At 40.5% G+C, this 20,157-nt stretch overlaps 1 protein-coding gene across 2 annotated transcripts in view; it reads right to left on the bottom strand.

The window, feature by feature from the left end:
* TFDP2 (transcription factor Dp-2) overlaps window positions 1–20,157 on the bottom strand; it is a 198,596-nt gene that overhangs the window by 173,662 nt on the left and 4,777 nt on the right. The window lies entirely within an intron of this gene.

The raw sequence follows: 20,157 nt of genomic DNA, 5'->3' as shown, positions 1-20,157 counted from the left end.
TCTTATAGATATCTATAAGACGTAATGTATATATAATTAGATGTATCTACCTATATAATTATATATAGATGATTAGATATATCTCTATCCCTAGAGACATACAGATATATGTATCTACAAGATATATCTTAATTATATATATCTTATCTATAAGATATATATTAATATCATATATTAACATATTATAGATATTACAGATATCTGTATCTCACACCTCAACCTTCTGGGTCGCTACGACTACAGACAGACATGTTTTACTACACTCTGCTTTTTTTTTTTTTTTTTGAGACAGAGTCTCACTGTGTTGCCAGCCTGCAGTGCAGTGGCAAGATCTCGACTTACTGCAACCTCCGCCTCCCAGGTTCAAGCAGTCCTCCCACCTCAGCCTCCCCAGTAGCTGGGATTACAGGCATGCACCACTATGCCCAGCTAATTTTTGTATTTTTAGTAGGGATGGGGTTTCACCATGTTGGCCAGGATGGTCTCCATCTCTTGACCTCGTGATCTGCCCACCTCGGCCTCCCAAAGTGCTGGGATTACAGTAGTGAGCCACTGTGCCCGGCCAGTACTCTGCTTTTTTAAAAAAATCTTTTTGTTGAGATGGGATCCCACTGTGTTGCCCAGGCTGGTCCTGAATTGGCCTCAAGCAATTCTCTCACTTCAGCCTCCCAAACTATTTATAAGTTATATATACATAATTAAAATATATCTTACATATATCTCATCACAAAGGCTTAAGAATTGAAGCCATCTGAAAGTAACAATCTCAGTTGGGGCTGTTAATAAAAAGACTTGATTGAAAGTTTGAATAAAGTCTTAACCCATGTAGCTAAGAAACTGCCCCTTCTGGCTGAGCCCAGGGGCTCACACTTGTAATTCCAGTGCTTTGGGAAGCCAAAGTGGAAGGAATGCCCGAGGCCAGTTCAGGATCAGCCTGGGCAACACAGTGAAACCCCATCTTAACAAAAAGATTTTTTTAAAAAAGCAGAGTGTAGTGGCACATGTCTGTCCGTAGTCCTAGCTACTCAGCAGACTGAGGTGGGAGGACTGCTTAAGCCCCGGAACTTGAGGTTACAGCAGGCTATAATCACACCACTGCACTCCAGCCTGGGCAAGAGCAACACCCTGTCTCAAAAAAGAAAGAAAGACAGAAAATGCCCCTTCTGCATCCCAGCAAGAAACAAATGGTTTACCTTTCAAGGACATAAAATCAGATTAGATGTAGAAACTAGGTACACAAAAGGGTTGTGTATTATATCATCTCACAAAAATATTAAATGAAGATTTACATGCTGTACAGTGGACCTCAGGACTCTTCCCCAAACCAGCTTCCAGAACGCAGACCAATCGGCCTGGGACTAGGAGATTCCTCTGGGAGGGACAGTGATCCAAGAGAAAAGACCTGCACGCACTCAATCACCCTGTGTAAGGCTTACACTTAACAACTCCCATGGACAAAGAGTTTTTACTCAGCTTTTTATTGATTCGGTCTTTAATCTGAACAGATGGCCAAAGTTTACTAAACAACTGAGGAAAATCTCTAACATGAAATAAAGAGGCCAAGATAACAAAACAGGAGACACCAAATTAACAGACAAAATAGAAAGAAAGAAAAAAGAGAAGGAAGGAAAAAAGAAAGAGAGGGAGGGAGGGAGGGGAAGTAGAGCAGAAGCAGGGGATTTGGGGAGGAGAAAGAAGCAAAGGAAGGGTAGGAATTCTCCCACAAAGTAAAACAAAGAAATTTTTTTTTAAAGTAGAAAAGCTTGAGAAGAGTTCTTCCATCCAAGAAGTCCAACTACAAGGAATTCCAAAGGAAAAAGAGGAAAAAAGGAAAGAAATTAATTATAAAAAAGAAATGCAACTTCCTTTTTTTTTTTGGCAACACAGTAACTAATATGAAAATGTCATCTTAATAAAACATCTAGAAATGCTGGATAAATTAGTCTGTCAAAGGCTGAGCTCACAAGAGTAAAGCTTTCAGTGACCCTGGAGGAACCTGTCAATATGACTAAGATTTTTGGCTTTTAACGCCCTTAAAGTAGACAAGGCCTCAGAAACCACATGAAGTGCAGAGCTGGTATTAAGGGTTCCACCATTTTTTTACACATTCTCAGTGCAAGAATGGACAGGGGAGGCTGGTTAAAAAAAAAAAAAAAAATCAACCAACAGCAAAGGAATAACAAGAAAATGTCTCTGCCTAGCTACAGACTCTAGAAACTGGGGGTTGCTGGGGGAAGTAACACCTAAAAATCCTCAGATTCAGAAATGACAGGCTGGGCGCGGTGGCTCACGCCTGTAATCCCAACACTTTGAGAGGCTGAGGCAGGTGGATCACAAGGTCAGAAGATCGAGACCACAGTGAAACCCCATCTCTACTAAAAATACAAAAAATTAGCTGGGCATGGTGGCGGGCGCTTGTAGTCCCAGCTACTCGGGAGGCTGAGGCAGGAGAATGGCGTGAACCCGGGAGGCGGAGCTTGCAGTGAGCCGAGATCGTGCCACTGCACTCCAGCCTGGGCGATAGCGAGACTCCATCTCAAAAAAAAAAAAAAAAAAAAAAGAAATGACAATGACTCCCAATTAAAGAAAAAACAAAAATAACTCTCCTAGACACAGCAAAACATTAAAAATAAAGAGATCTTAAAAAAAAGGTGGAGAATGATACCAAAGGCACAAGCAACAAAAACACATACTAGTCAATGAAGAATTTAAAATTCCACACACAAAAAGACAGTATTAACAGAGTAAAAATGCTCCCACTGAATGAGGGAAAAATTTGCAAATCATATATTTGATAAGGGTTTCATATCTAGAATATACAAATAACTCCTATAATGCAACAATTAAAAAAAAAACCCAAACAACCAGACTAAAAACTAGGCTCAAGTGATCCTCCTGCCTCAGCCTCCTGAGTAGTTGGGACTACAGGACATGGTGGCTTGTGCCTGTGGTCCCAGCTACTCAGCAGGCCAAAGCAGGAGAAACATTTCAGCCCAGGAGTTCAAGACTAGCCTGGACAACATAGCAAGATCCCATCTTTTACAAAAAAATTAAAACTAGGCGAAGGATTTAAATTTATATTTCCCCAAAGAAGATATACAAGCGGCCAAGAAGCACATGAAAAGATGTTCAACATCCCTAATGATTAGGGAAATCCAAATCAAAACCACAATGAGATAGCACCTCACACCCATTAGGATGGCTACCATCAAACAAACAGAAAATAACAAGTGTTAGCAAGGGTGTAGAGAAATTAGAATACTTGTGCCCTGCTGGTGGGAATGTAAAATGGTACAGTCACTGTGGAAAATAATAGGGCAGTTTCTCAAAAACGTAAAAATAAAATTACCTTACGATGCAGCATATACCCATATACTTTTGGGTATATACTCCAAAAAAAATTGAAAGCAAGGTCTCAAAGAGCTTTTTGCATAACCATATTCACAGCAGCATTATTCATTATGGTTAAAATGTAGAAGCAACACAAGTGTCCACTGACAGATAAATGGATCATCAAAATGTAACATATACATAGAGTATTATTCAGCCTTAATAAGGCATGATATTCTGACATGTGCTACATTGACGAACTGTGAGGACATTATGCAAAGTGAAATAGGCCAGTCACGAAAGACAAATATTGTATTATTCCCCACATATGAGGTACCCAGAGTAATCTAATTCACAGAGACAGAAAGTAAAATGGTGGTTATCAGTGGCTGGGAGGAAGGAGGAATGGGGAATTACTGTTTTTTTGTTTGTTTGTTTGTTTGTTTGTTTTTACCGTATTTACTATTTCTTTTTTTTTTTTTCATACTTTAAGTTTCAGGGTACATGCGCACAATGTGCAGGTTTGTTACATATGTATACATGTGCCATGTTGGTGTGCTGCACCCATTAACTCATCATTAACATTAGGTATATCTCCTAATGCTATCCCGGGAATTACTGTTTAATTGGTACAGCATTTCAGTTTTGCAAGACGCAAGTTCTGGAGATGGATGGTGGTGATGGTTACACAACAATACGAATGTACTTCCTAACACTGAACTGTGTACTTAAAAATGGTTAAGATGGGCCAGGCACTCATCTTACGTGGCTCATGCCTGTAATCCCAGCACTTTGGGAGGCCGAAGGGGATGGCTCATCTGAGGTCAGGAGTTCAAGACCAGCCTGGCCAACATGGTAAAACCTCGCCTCTACTAAAAATACAAAAAATTAGCCAAATGTAGTGGTGGGCACCTGTAATCTCAGCTACTCAGGAGGCTGAGGCAGGAGAATCGCTTGAACACGGGAGGCAGAGGTTGCGGTGAGCCAAGATCACGCCACTGCACTCCAGCCTGGGCAACAAGAGTGAAACTACATCTCACAAAAAAAAAAAAAAAAAAAAGGGAAAACAAAATACAACTGCTATTTACAAGAAACATGCCTAAAGTATACCCATAGAAAGTAACAAATTGAAAAAAGATGACGTGTTTCTATAAACATAGACAAACTGTCTTTAGAGTAAGAATATTATTGAGGATAAAGAAGATAGTGATTAAAGAAAGGTAGTATTTAGCAGGAAGACACAAATAGACAAAAATAATCCAAATGTGAATACATTTCATAACATAATTTACAAACATATAAAGCAAAAACTGACTATTTTACAAGGAGAAACTAAGAAATCCACAATCATACAAGACAATTTTAATACACACCTCTCAGTAATTAAGAGAAAATGAAATCAGGGCACATAAAATGTGAGTAAACTCTGTAAGTTTGATCTAAGAGACATAGGCAGAAATCTGCTCCCAAAATACGAGAGTACACCTTGTCTACCAAAGAATTATCTCCCAAACAATGTCAACAAGGACCCATATGTTAAATTGTAAGTAAATTTATGATTAGCAACAAAATTAATACAGATCAATACAAAAATTAATAAACACTTGGAGTATACAATGGTAAAGAAAACCCAACGCCAACAAAGAATAAATACTTGGTAGTAAATGTAGTAAGAAATGCATAACGCCTATCAGAAAGAATTAAAAACACAGGTCTGGCCGGGCACGGTGTCTCACGCCTGTAATCCCAGCAATTTGAGAGGCCGAGATGGGAAGATCACCTGAGGTCAGGAGTTTGAGACCAGCCTGGCCAACATGGCAAAACCCCATCTCTACTAAAAATACAAAAACTAGCTGGACGTGGTGGCACATGCCTGTAATCCCAGCTACTCGGGAGGCTGAGGTGGGAGAATCGCTTGAACCCGGGAGGCAGAGGTTGCAGTGAGCCAAGATCGTGCCAATGCACTCTAGTCTGGGCAATGGAGCAAGACTCCATCCCCCCAAAAAAAAAAGTCTAAACAAAACCTTGTATAAAAATGTTCATAGCCACATTACCAAAATAGTAAAAAAGTATAAATAACCCAAATATCCACCAATGGACAAACAAATATGGCATATATGAAATATTATTTTGCAATATAAAGGGATGATTATTGATATACTCTGCAGCATGCATAAACCTTGAAAATGTTATGCCAAGCCACATACTATATGATTCCACTTATATGAAATATTCAGAATAGGCAAATCCATAGACTCAGAACATAGATTAGTAGTTTCCAAGGCTGGGAAGAGAAGGGGATGGGAAGTAACTGCTAATGAGTATGGGGTTTTTTTAAGAGTGATGAAAATGTTCTGGAACTAGGTAGTGATGATGGCTGCACATATTTGTAAATATACTAAAAACCACATCTTTATACATCTTTTAAAAAACGATGTTATAGGGCTGGGCATGGTGGCTCACACCTGTAATTCCAGCACTTTGAGACATCCAGAGGCCAAGGCGGGCCAAGGCGGGCAGATCACGGGGTCAGGAGATCAAGACCATCCTGGCTAACACGATGAAACCCCGTCTCTACAAAAAATACAAAAAATTAGCAGGGCATGGTGGTAAGCGCCTGTAGTCCCAGCTATTCGGGAGGCTGAGGCTGGAGAATCGCTTGCACCTGGGAGGCAGAGGTTGCACTGAGCCAAGACTGCACCACTGCACTTCAGCCTGGGCAACAGATTAAGACTCTATCTCAAAAAAAAAAAAAAAGGATATTATGACATGTGAATTGTATCTCAATAAAGCTTTAAAAAAAAAAACTGTATGAGGAAAATGTTAAAATACTCCAAAAAGAAACTAAAAGAAGATGAACAATAGAAAGATATATGATATTCTTGGATAAGACAATTCAACATTATAAAGATATAAATTCTCCCAAGTTAATTTATAAATTCAATATAATGATAATAAAAATACTAACAAACCATTTTATGGAGCTGAACAAGTTGATATTAAAATTGATATGAAAAAACAAACATGTAAGAATAACAGGAAAGTACTAAAACAGAAAAACTACAAAACGAGACTAGACTTACCAGACATTAAAACATACTATAAAGCTTCTATAACTAAAACACTGTGGCACAGGTGCATGAATAGACAAATTCATCAAGCTGTGTAATTATAATACTATATGTATAACTTTTTGAATCTATCGAATTTCAAATAAAAGTATTTTTTGAGGATGTTTTGGAGACAGTCTTACCCTGTCACCCAGGCTGGAGTCCAGTGGCACAATCACAGCTCACTGCAGACTTGATCTCCTAGCCTCAAGCAATCCTCCTGCCTCAGCCTCCCGGGTAGCTGGAACTACAGGTGTGCACCATCATACCCCGCTAATATTTTTTGTATTTTTAGTAGAGATGGGGTTTACCAGTCTCATACTCCTGGGCTCAAACCTCCTGCCTGCCTCAGCCCTGCAAAGTGCTGGGATTATAGGCATGAGCCACTGCACCAGGCCCAAAAGCCATTTGTTTGGTTTTTTGTTGCCCAGGCTGGAGTACGGTGGCGCAATCTTGGCTACTGCAGCCTCCACCTCCCAGGTTCAAGTGATTCTTGTGCCTCAGCCTCCTGAGTATCGGGGCTACAGGCATCTGCCATCACACCTGGCTAATTTGCTTGTATTTTCAGTAGAGACGGATTTTGCTATGTTGGCCAGTCTGGTCTCAAACTCCTAACATCAAGTGATCTGCCCACCTCAGCCTCCCAAAGTTCTAGGATTACAGGTGTGAGTCACCACGCCCAGCCTCAAAAGTGTTCTGTTTTTGTTTTTTAAACCATGGTTTTACCTCTGGCTAGTGGGACTAAAAACAGGAGGAAGATTTTTCTTTTTAAAAATATTTTAAAATTGAGGGCAGGGCGCAGTGGCTGACACCTGTAAGGCAGAAGAATCACTTGAACCCGGAGGTGGAGGTGGCAGTGAGCTGAGATCGCGCCACTGCACTCCAGCCTGGGCAACAGAGCAAGACTCTGTCTCCAGAAAAGAAAAAAAAAAAGAAGAAGAAGAAGAAAAGAAAAGGAGCAAGCATTACTGAAGGCAACAGCAAGTCCCTCTAAGTACAGTGGAAGCAAACTGAAAGTGGGGCTGAAAAAAATACAGAAGAAGGAGTTCCACGTAGTTCCAGCTACACCGAAGGCCAAGGTGGGCAAAATTAGCTGGGTGTGGTGGCACATGCCTGTAATCCCAGCTACTTAGGAGCCTGAGGCAGGAGAATCGCTTGAACCCGAGAGGCGGAGGTTGCAGTGAGCCGAGATCATGCCACTGCACTCCAGCCTGGGCAACAGAGTGAGATTCCGTCTCAAAAAAAAAAGAAAAGAAAGAAAAAAGAAAATATAAACTGAGAGTTTCCTATTTCAGACTTGAAAATTTTACCAAAAGCAGACTGGTTACTTAAGATAGATGTAAGCTAACTGCGCAAAATTAATCAAAATTGTCATTAGTCACAATATGAAAAATTGCTTTACTCTGCCTACAGCAATAGGAATCCTAATAAATAAATAGTTGGTGGGCTGATAATTACCCTTGCATTACTTAAGATGATTTTTAAAAGTCAGGAAATGTTTTACATAAATTAGTAAGTCAAATTAATGTAATAGTTCTGTTTTTGCTCACAGCCAATCTGAGTCAATTACTGCAGTTAATTTTACACAAACAGGAAGAAGTATTAAATAAGTCAGAAGCTCCTAATATTAACACATAGATAAGTAGATAGAAAGACAGACAACAGATGAATCTAGATACATAGTCTATCAAGGCTCTGTTTAACAGTTTGTCATAACACTTTATTATATACCTACAGTTAAGCAAAAAGAAAAAAAATCTGTCCGTGCTACACTTCCTAGTTTGATGACAGAGACATGTACTATCACTTTTATTCTCAAACACAGTAACTTTTCTGGCTCCATATTCAATTTACCAGACATACCAATATCCCTGTTCATAACAGCATCATTAGCCACAGCATTTCCATGAAGTACAATCGTTTTTCCAGACATGGTACTCCTGCTCTGTGACTAACAACAGACATTGTCACTATTATTGCTATTATAGTTTTTGTTTTGTTTTGAAGATATGGGGTCTTACTACATCGCCCAGGCTAGAAAGCAGCAGCTATACACAGGCAGGATCATAGCATACTACAGCCTTGAATCCCTGGGCTCAAGCAATTCTCCCACTTCAGCCTCACAAGTAGCTGGGACTACAGGCTGTGCCACTGTGCCCAGAACTATTATGTTTTTATTTTTCCTACCTTTGGGAACACTTTTAGCTTTTTTCTCTACTGTCATCAAAATCTTAAAACTATATGTCATTTCTTGACATCCATATTTCCTTTTAGCCTACATATGTTTAACTTCTTTTTGTTTCTTTTTTATTATTTTATACTTTAAGTTCTAGGGTACACGTGTACAACATGCAGGTTTGTTACACAGGTATACATGTGCCATGTTGGTTTGCTGCACCCATCAACTCATCATTTACATTAGGTATTTCTCCTAATGCTATCCCTCCCCCAGCCTCCCACCCCATGACAGGCCCTGGTGTGTGATGCTTCCCGCCCTGTGTCCAAGTGTTCTCATTGTTCAGTTCCCACCTATGAGGGAGAACGTGTGGTGTTTGGTTTTCTGTCCTTGTGACAGTTTGCTCAGAATGATGGTTTCCAGCTTCATCCATGTCCCTACAAAGGACATGAACTCATCCTTTTTTATGGCTGCATAGTATTCCATGGGGTATATGTGCCACAATTTCTTAATCCAGTCTATCACTGATGGACATTTGGGTTGGTTCCAAGTCTTTGCTATTGTGAATAGTGCTGCAATAAACATACGTGTGCATGTGTCTTTATAGTAGCATGATTTATAATCCTTTGAGTATATACCCAGTGATGAGATTGCTGGGTCAAATGTATTTCTAGTTCTAGATCCTTGAGGAATCGCCACCCTGTATTCCACAATGGTTGAAGTAATTTACACTCCCACCAACAGTGTAAAAGCGTTCCTATTTCTCCACATCCTCTCCAGCATCTGTTGTTTCTTGACTTTTTAATGATTGCCATTCTGAGTGGTGTGAGATGGTATCTCATTGTGGTTTTGATTTGCATTTCTCTGATGACCAGTGATGATGAGCATTTTTTCATGTGTCTGCTGGCTGCATAGATGTCTTCTTTTGAGAAGTGTCTGTTCATATCCTTTGCCCACTTTTTGATGGGATTGTTTGTTTTTTTTTTCTTGTAAATTTGTTTGAGTTCTTTTTAGATTCTGGATATTAGCCTTTGTCAGATGGGTAGATTGCAAAAATTTTCTCCCATTCTGTAGGTTGCCTGTTCACTCTGACGGCAGTTTCTTTTGCCGTGCAGAAGCTCTTTAGTTTAATTAGATCCCATTTGTCTATTTTGGCTTTTGTTGCCATTGTTTTTGGTGTTTTAGTCATGAAGTCCTTGCCCATGCCTATGTCCTGAATGGTATTGCCTAGGTTTTCTTCTAGAGTTTTTATGGTTTTAAGTCTAACATTTAAGTCTTTAATCCATCTTGAATTAATTTTTATATAAGGTGTAAGGAAGGGATCCAGTTTCAGCTTTCTACATATGGCTAGCCAGTTTTCCCAGCACCATTTGTTAAATAGGGAATCCTTTCCCCATTTCTTGTTTTTGTCAGGGTTGTCAAAGATCAGATGGTTGTAGATGTTCTGTTCCATTGGTCTATATCTCTGTTTTGGTACCAGTACCATGCTGTTTTGGTTACTGTAGCCTTGTAGTATAGTTTGAAGTCAGGTATCATGTTGCCTCCAGCTTTGTTCTTTTTGCTTAGGATTGTCTTGGCAATGTAGGCTCTTTTTTGGTTCCATATGAACTTTAAGGTAGTTTTTTCCAATTCTGTGAAGAAAGTCATTGGTAGCTTGATGGGGATAGCATCGAATCTATAAATTACTTTGGGCAATATGACCATTTTCACAATATTGATTCTTCCTATCCATGAGCATAGAATGTTCTTCCATTTGTTTGTGTCCTCCTTTATTTCCTTGAGCAGTGGTTTATAGTTCTCTTTGAAGAGGTCCTTCACATCCCTTGTAAGTTGGATTCCTAGGTATTTTACTCTCTTTGTACCAATTGTAATTGGGAGTTCACTCATGATTTGGCTCTGTTTGTCTGTTATTGGTGTATAGGAATGCTTGTGATTTTTGCACATTGATTTTGTATCCTGAGACTTTGCTGAAGTTGCTTATCAGCTTAAGGAGGTTTTGGGCTGAGACGATGGGGTTTTCTAAATATCCAATCATGTCATCTGCAAACAGGGACAATTTGACTTCCTCTTTTCCTAACTGAATACCCTTTATTTCTTTCTCTTGCCTGATTGCCCTGGCCAGAACTTCCAACACTATGTTGAAGAGAAGTGGTGAGAGAGGGCACCCTTGTCTTGTGCTGGTTTTCAAAGGGAATGCTTCCAGTTTTAGCCCATTCAGTATGATATTGGCTGTGGGTTTGTCATAAACAGCTATTATTTTGAGATACATTCCATCAATACCTAGTTTATTGAGAGTTTTTAGCATGAAGGGTTGTTGAATTTTGTCGAAGGCCTTTTTTGCATCTATTGACATAATCATGTGGTTTTTGTCATTGGATCTGTTTATGTGATGGATTACTTTTATTGATTTGCATATGTTGAACCAGCCTTGCATCCTAGGGATGAAGCCGACTTGACTGTGTTGGATAAGCTTTTTCATGTGCTGCTGGATTTGGTTTGCCAGTATTTTACTGAGGATTTTCATATCAATGTTCATCAGGGATATTGGTATAAAATTCTCTTTTTTTGTTTTGTCTCTGCCAGGCTTTGGTATCAGGATGATGCTGGCCTCATAAAATGAGTTAGGGAGGATTCCCTCTTTTTCTTTTGATTGGAATAGTTTCAGAAGGAATGGTACCAGCTCCTCTTTGTACCTCTAGTAGAATTTGGCTGTGAATCTGTCTGGTCCTGGAATTTTTTTGGTTGGTAGGCTATTAATTATTGCCTCAATTTCAGAGCCTGTTATTGGTCTATTCAGAGATTCAACTTCTTCCTGGTTTAATCTTGGGAGGGTGTATGTGTCCAGGAATTTATCCATTTCTTTTAGATTTTCTAGTTTATTTGCGTAGAGGTGTTTATAGTATTCTCTGATGGTAGTTTGTATTTCTGTGGGATCGGTGGTGACATCCCCTTTATCATTTTTTATTGCGTCTACTTGATTCTTCTCTCCGCTTTATTAGTCTTGCTAGCGGTCTATCAATTTTGTTGATCTTTTAAAAAAAAAACAACTCCTGGATTCACTGATTTTTTGAAGGGTTTTTTGTGTCTCTATCTCCTTCAGTTCTGCTCTGATCTTAGTTATTTCTTGCCTTCTGCTAGCTTTTGAATGTGTTTGCTCTTGCTTCTCTAGTTCTTTTAATTGTGATGTTAGGGTGTCAATTTTAGATCCTTCCTGCTTTCTCTTGTGGGCATTTAGTGCTATAAATTTCCCTCTACACACTGCTTTAAATGTGTCCCAGAGATTCTGGTACATTGTGTCTTTGTTCTCGTTGGTTTCAAAGAACATCTTTATTTCTGCCTTCATTTCATTATGTACCCAGTAGTCATTCAGGAGGAGGCTGTTCAGTTTCCATGTAATTGTGTGGTTTTGAGTGAGTTTCTTAATCCTGAGTTCTAATTTGATTGCACTGTGGTCTGAGAGACAGTTTGTTGTGATTTCTGTTATTCTACATTTGCTGAGGGGTGCTTTACTTCCAATTATGTGGTCAATTTTAGAATAAGTGTGATATGGTGCTGAGAAGAATGTATATTCTGTTGATTTGGGGTGGAGAGTTCTGTAGATGTCTACTAGGTCCACTTGGTGCAGAACTGAGTTCAAGTCCTGGATATCTTTGTTAACCTGTCTCAATCTAATATTGACAGTGGGGTGTTAAAGTCTCTCATTATTATTGTGTGGGAGTCTAAGTCTCTTTGTAGGTCACTAAGGACTTGCTTTATGAATCTGGGTGCTCCTGTATTGGGTGCATATATATTTAGGATAGTTAGGTCTTCTTGTGGAATTGATCCCTTTACCATTGTGTAATGGCCTTCTTTGTCTCTTTTGATCTTTGTTGGTTTAAAGTGTGTTTTATCAGAGACTAGGATTGCAACCCCTACTTTTTTTTTGCTTTCCATCTGCTTGGTAGATCTTCCTCCATCCCTTTATTTTGAGCCCATGTGTGTCTCTGCATGTGAGATGGGTCTCCTGAATATAGCACACTGATGGGTCTTGGCTCTTTATCAGATTTGCCAGTCTGTGTCTTTTAATTGGGGGCATTTAGCCCATTTACATTTAAGGTTAATATTGTTATGCGTGGATTTGATCCTGTCATTATGATGTTAGCTGGTTATTTTGCCTGTTAATTGATACAGTTTCTTCACAGCATCCATGGTCTTTAAAATTTGGCATGTTTTTGCAGTGGCTGGTACCGGTTGTTCCTTTCTACGTTTAGTGCTTCCTTCAGGAGCTCTTGCAAGGCAGACCTGGTGGTAACAAAATCTCTTAGCATTTGTCTGTCTATAAAGGATTTTATTTCTCCTTCACTTATGAAGCTTAGTTTGGCCGGATATGAGATTCTGGGTTGAAAATTATTTTCTTTATGAATGTTGAATAACGGCCCCCACTCTCTTCTGGCTTGTAGGGTTTCTGCCGAGAGATCCGCTGTTAGTCTGATGGGCTTCCCTTTGTGGGTAACCCGATGTTTCTCTCTGGCTGCCCTTAACACTTTTTCTTTCATTTCAATGTTGGTGAATCTGACAGTTATGTATCTTGGGGTTGCTCTTCTCGGGAGTATCTTTGTGGTGTTCTCTGTATTTCCTGAATTTGAATGTTGGCCTACCTTGCTAGGTTGGGGAAGTTCTCCTGGATAATACCCTGAAGAGTGTTTTCCAACTTGGTTCCATTCTCCCCGTCACTTTCAGGTACACCAATCAAACACAGATTTGGTCTTTTCACATAGTCCCATATTTCCTGGAGGCTCTGTTCATTTCTTTTTACTCTTTTTTTGCTAAACTTGTCTTCTTGCTTTATTTCATTAATTGGATCTTTAATCACTGATACCCTTTCTTCCACTCAATCAAATCGGCCATTGAGGCTTGTGCATGCCTCACAAAGTTCTTGTGCCATGGTTTTCAGCTCCATCAGGTCATTTAAGGTCTTCTCTACACTGTTTATTCTAGTTAGCCATAACCTTTTTTCAAGGTTTTTAGCTTCCTTGCGATGGGTTAGAACATGCTTCTTTAGCTCAGAGAAGTTTGTTACTACCCATCTTCTGAAGCCTACTTCTGTCAACTCGTCAAAGTCATTCTCCGTCCAGCTTTATTCCATTGCTGACGAGGAGCTGCGATTCTTTGGAGGAGAAGAGGTGCTCTGGTTTTTAGAATTTTCAGCTTTTCAGCTTTTCTGCTCTGGTTTCTCCCCATCTTTGTGTTTTTATCTACCTTTGGTCTTTGATGCTGGTGACCTACAGATGGGGTTTTGGTGTGGATGTCCTTTTTGTTGATGTTGATGCTATTCCTTCTGTCTGTTAGTTTTCCTTCTAACAGTCAGGTCCTTCAGCTGCAGGTCTGTTGGAGTTTGCTGGAGGTCCGCTCCAGACCCTGTTTCCCTGGGTATCAGCAACGGAGGCTGCAGAACAGCAAAGATTGCAGAACAGAAAATTTTGCTGCCTGATCCTTCCTCTGGAAGCTTCGTCCCGCGGGGGCACCCACCTGTATGAGGTGTCTGTTGCCCCCTACTGGGAGGTGTCTCCCAGTTAGGCTACATAGGCATCAGGGACCCCTTGAGGAGGCAGACTGTCCATTCTCAGAGGTCAAATGCCATGATGGGAGAACCACTGCTGTCAGAGATGTTTAAGTCTGCAGAAGTTTCTGCTGCCTTTCGTTCTGCTATGCCCTGCCCACAGAGGTGGAGTCTATAGAGGCAGTAGGCCTTGCTGAGCTGAGGTGGGCTCTGCCCAGTTTGAGCTTCCTGGCCGCTTTGTTTACCTACTCAAGCCTCAGCAATGGCAGACGCCCCTCCCCCAACCCGGCTGCGGCCTCACAGTTCCATCTCAGACTGCTGCGCTAGCAGTGAGCAAGGCTCCATGGGCGTGGGGCCCACCAAGCCAGGCACGGGAGAGAATCTCCTGGTCAGCCAGTTGCTAAGACCATGGGGGAAATCCAGTATTTGGGCGAGAGTGTCCCATTTTTCCAGGTACAGTCTGTCACGGCTTCCCTTGACTAGGAAAGGGAAATCCTCTGATCCCTTGTGCTTCCTGGGTGAGGTGACGCCCTGCCCTGCTTTGGCTCACCCTCTGCGGGCTGCACCCACTGTCCAACCAGTCCCAGTGAGATGAACCAGGTACCTCAGTTGGAAATGCAGAAATCACCTGTCTTCTGCATCGATCATGCTGGGAACTGCAGTCTGGAGCTGTTCCTATTCGGCCATCTTGGACGAAGATCTGTTTAATTTCTTTTAAAGTCAAAAGAACATAGGCCGGGTGTGGTGGCTTAAATTTGTAATCCAGTACTTTGGGAGGCTGAGGCAGCAGATCACTTGAGGCCAGGAGTTCAAGACTAGCCTGGCCAACATGGCAAAACCCTGTCTCTATTAAAAATACAAATATTAGCCAGGTGTGGTGGCACATACCCGTTATCCCAGCTACTTGGGAGGCTGAGGCACAAGAATCACTTGAACCCGGGAGTTGGAGGTTGCAGTGAGCCGATATCATGCCACTGCATTCCAGCCTGGGTGACAGAGCAAGACTCTGTCTCAAGAAAAAAAAAAGTCAAAAGAGCATGAAATATGTTACAAAAGGACATACAGGTCTTAAATAAAATATTTATGTTACAAAGAAGTTAAGATACTCAAAAAACGGGATAAAAGGAACATACCCCAACATAATAAAAGCCGTATATGACAGACCCACAGCTAGTAACATACTGAATGGGGAAAAACTAGAAAGCCTTTCCTTGAAGATCTGAAACATGACAAGCATGCCCACTGTCACTACTGTTATTCAACAAAGTACTGGAAGTCCTATCTAGAGCAATCAGACAACAGAAAGATATAAAGAGCATCCAAATTGGAAAGGAAGAAGTCAAATTATCCTTGTTTGCAGATGATGCAATTTTATATTTGGAAAAACCTAAAGACTCCATAAGAAAAGTATTATTAATAGAAGTGATAAACAAATTCAGTAAAGTTACATGATACAAAATCAACATACAAAAATCAGTAGCATTTCCATATGCCAACAGTGAACAATGTGAAAAAGAAATTTTAAAAGTAACTCCATTTACAACAGCCACACATACAACTGAATAACTAGGTATTAACCAAAGAAGTGAAAGATCCTCTGTAATGAAAACTATAAAACACTGATGAAAGAAATTGAAGAGGACACCAAAAAAATGGAAAAATATTCCATGTTCATGGATTGAAAGAATCAATATTGTTAAAATGTCAATACTGCCATCAAAGCAATCTACATATTCAAGGCAATCCCTATCAAAATGACAATGACATGCTTCACAGAAATAGAAAAAACAATCCTAAGATTTATATGGAACCACAAAAGACCCAGAATAGCCACAGCTATCTTGAGCAAAAAGAACAAAACTGGAGGAATCACATACCTGACTTCAATTATACTACAGAGCTATAGTAACCAAAACAGCACATAACTGGAATAAAAACAGACACACAGACCAATGGACAGAACAGAGAATCCAGAAACAAACCCACACACCTACAGTTAACTCATTTTCCACAAAGGTGCCAAGAACACACACTGGGGAAAAGACGGTCTCTTCAATAAATGGTGCTGGGAAAACTGGATATGCTAATGCAGAAGAAAAAAACTAGACCCATATCACTTACCATACACAAAAATCAAATCAGGCTGGGCATGGTGGCTCACGCCTGTAATCCCAGCACTTTGGGAGGCCAAGGCGAGCAGATCACTTCAGGTCAGGAGTTCAAGACCAGTCTGGCCAACATGAGTGCTTCCTGGGTGAGGTGACGCCCCGCTAAACCCCATCTCTACTAAAAATACAAAAATTAGCCAGGCATGGTGGCACATGCCTGTAGTCCCAGCTACTTGGGTGGCTGAGGCACAAGAACTGCTTGAACCTGGGAGGTGGAGGTTGCAGTGAGCTGGTATCAAGCCACTGCACTCCAGCCTGGGCAACAGAGCAAGACCCTGTCTAAAAAAAAAATCAAGTCAAAATGGATTAAAGACTTTAAATCTAAGACCTTAAACTGTGAAACTACTAGAAGAAAATATTGGGGAAAATCTCCAGGACATTGGTCTGGGCAAGAATTTCTTGAGCAGTACCCCACAAACACAGGCAACCAAAGCAAAAATAAACAAATGGGATCACATCAAGTAAAAAGTTTCTGCATAGCAAAGGATACAATCAACAAAGTGAAGAGAAAACCCACAGAATGGGAGAAAACATTTGCAAACTACCTATCTGACAAGAGATTTATAACCAGAATATATAAAGAGCTCAAGCAACTCTAGGAAAAAAATCAAATAATCCCATTAAAAAATGGGCAAAAGATCTGAATAGACATTTCTCAAAAGAAGACATACGAATGGCAAATAGGCATTAGAAAAGGTGCTCAACATTGCTGATCATCAAAGAAATGCAAATCAAAACTACAATGAGCTATCATTTCACCCCAGTTAAAATGGCTTATATCCAAAAGACAGACAGTAACAAATACTGGTGGGGGATGTGCAGAGAAGGGAACCTTCCCAAACTGTTGATGGGAATGTAAATTAGTACAACCACTATAGAGAACAATTTAGACATTCCTCAAAACACTAAAAATTGAGCTACCATATGATCCAGCAATCCCACTGCTGGGTATATAACCAAAAGAAAGGAAATCAGTATATTGAAGAGATATCTGCATTCCTATGTTTGCTGCAGCACTGTTTACAATAGCTAAGATTTGGAAGCAACCTAAGTGTTCATTAACAGATGAATGAATAAAGAAAATGTGGTACATATATACAATGAAGTATTATTTGGCCATAAAAAAGAATGAGATCCATGGCCGGGCAAGATGGCGCATGTCTGTAATCCCAGCACTTTGGGAGGCTGAGGCAGGCAGATCACTTGAGGCTAAAAGTTTGAGACCAGCCTGGCCAACATGGTGAAACCCCGTCCCTACTAAAAATACAAAAATTAGCTGGGTGTGGTGATGCGCGCCTGTAATCCCAGCTACTCGGGAGGCTGAGGCAGGAGAATCGCTTGAACCTGGGAAGCGGAGGCGGCAGTAAGCCAGGATTGTCACTGCACTCCAGCCTGGGCACAGAGTGGGACTCTGTCACAAAAAAAAAAAAAAAAAAGCATAAGATCCAGTCATTTGCAACAACACGGATGGAACTGGAGATCGTTATGTTAAGTGAAATAAGCCAGGCACAAAAAGACAAACATTACACGCTCTCACTTACGTGTGGGATCTAAAAACCAAAACAACCGAACTCATGGACAGAGAGAGTAGAAGGGTGGTTACCGGAGGCTGAGAAGGGTAGTATGGGGATGTGGGGATGGTTAATGGGTACAAAAAAATACAAAGAATAAATAAGACCTACTATTTGGTAGCACAAAAGGGTGACTACAGTCATTAATAACTTAATTTTATATTTTAAAATAACTTAAACAGTGTATTTGGATTGTCTGTAACTTAAAGGATAAACGCTTGAGGGGATGAATACCCCATTCTCCATAATGTACTTATTTCACATTGCATGCCTGTATCAAAACATCTCATGTACCCCATAAATATATACAACTACTATGTACTCACAAAAATTAAAACTAAAAAAATTAAAAGTTCAGATGATTGACTTTAGTATTATACATCTTATCTAAGCATGTACTTTCTTCTGTTCACAGTACACCAGTCAGTAAAATAGAGTAATATAGCTCATAATCATGATTTAATCAATTAGCTGAAATACAACCAAACTTCAGATAATACGTATCTTAAGATTACACAGAAATAGTCTTTTATATATATTTTCTTATTTTTTAAAAATTATTTTTTTTGAAACAGTCTCGCACTGTCATCCAAACTGGAGTACAGCAGCGTGAACATAGTTCACTGCAGCCTCAAACTCTTGGGCTTAAGCAATCTTCCCACCTCAGCCTCCTTAGTAGCTGGGACGATGGGTACGTGCCACCACTTCTGGCTTTTTTTCATTTGTAGAGATGAGGCCTTGCAATGTTGCCTAGGATGGTCTCAAGCTTTTGGCCTCAAAGTAATTCTTCCCAAAGAGCTGGGATTACAGCACGAGGCACCATGCCCAGCCTCTTTGTTTGTTTATTTATTTATTTATTTATTTATTTTGAAACAGAGTCTCACTCTGTCGCCCAGGATGGAGTGCAGTGGCAAGATCTCAGCTTACTGCCATCTCTGCCTCCCAGGTTCAAGCAATTCCCCTGCCTCAGCCTCCCAAGTAGCTGGGATTACAGGCATGTACAACCACACCCAGCTAATTTTTGTATTTTTAGTAGAGATGGGGTTTCACCATGTTGGCGACGCTGGTCTCAAACTCCTGACCTCAAGCGATCCACCCGCCTCGGCCTCCCAAAGTGTTAGGATTATTACAGGCGTGAGCCACCGCGCCCAGCCTATTTTTTCACTTATAGTAAACAGTGGCACTAGTGAAAAAATGATTAATCAACAATGGCTAATTTTCAAATCACTGACTTATATTTGAATGAATTCGTAACACTTTAGAAAAAAAAAAAAGAAGCTACACTGGAAAAGACCCAACCAAAAAGAAGTTATATTTTTGGGTTCTCCAAGCTACTTTCCCCTATTTCATCTTTTCTTGCACTTAGGATTCTTTGAGGGATGAGATTATGTTATGTCCCTTTGTCAACTTAGTACCTCACACAGTGCCTGTAACATAGGAAGCACTTCACATGTGTCTTTTGAATAATACACACAAAGACCAACTGGTGCGGAGTTACCATCTCTCTATGCCTACTATCTGGCTGCTGGTTCATATCATCCCTAAGAAACCCAAAGGTAAAAAAGGGCTTGAAGCCGGGCGCAGTGGCTCACATCTGCAATCCCAGCACTTTGGGAGGCCAAGAGAGGTGGATTGCTTGAGGTTAGGAGTTCAAGACCAGCCTGGCCAACATGCCAAAACCCTGTCTCTACTAAAAATACAAAAATTAGCCAGGTGTGGTGGCACATGCCTATAATCCCAGCTACTTGGGAGGTTGAGGCACAAGAATCACTTGAACCCAGGAGGCGGAGGTTGCAGTGAGCCGAGATTGCACCACTGCCAGCCTGGGCCAATAGAGCAAGGCTCTGTATCAAAAAAAAAAAAAAAAAAAAAAAAGCAGGGCGGCGGGGGTGAGGGGGGTTGAATTTAAAAGGACAGTAAAGAGAAAACAGAAAAAGGGAGTTGGAAAGTACTATGCTCAGAAATAAAATTCTAATTAGATTACAACTTATGACACTAGGAAAGAAAAGACTTATTTATTTATTCTTATTTATTTATTTTGAGATAGGGTCTCACTCTGTTGCCCAGGCTGGAGTGCAGTCGCACCATCACAGCTCAATGCAGCCTTGACTTCCTGGGATCAAGAGATCCTCCCACCTCAGCCTCCTGAGTACCTGGGACTACAGGAACATGCCACCAAGCCTGGCTACTTTTTGTATTTTTAGTAGAGACAGGTTTTGCCATGTTGCCCAGGCTGGTGTTGAGCTCCTGGGCTCAGCAATCC

This window comes from Symphalangus syndactylus, chromosome 10 (genome assembly GCF_028878055.3).
Source record: "Symphalangus syndactylus isolate Jambi chromosome 10, NHGRI_mSymSyn1-v2.1_pri, whole genome shotgun sequence".
Taxonomy (NCBI): Eukaryota; Metazoa; Chordata; class Mammalia; order Primates; family Hylobatidae; genus Symphalangus; species Symphalangus syndactylus.
The sequence above is the reverse complement of the archived record's forward strand: the minus strand, read 5'-3'. Positions and strand labels throughout refer to the sequence as shown.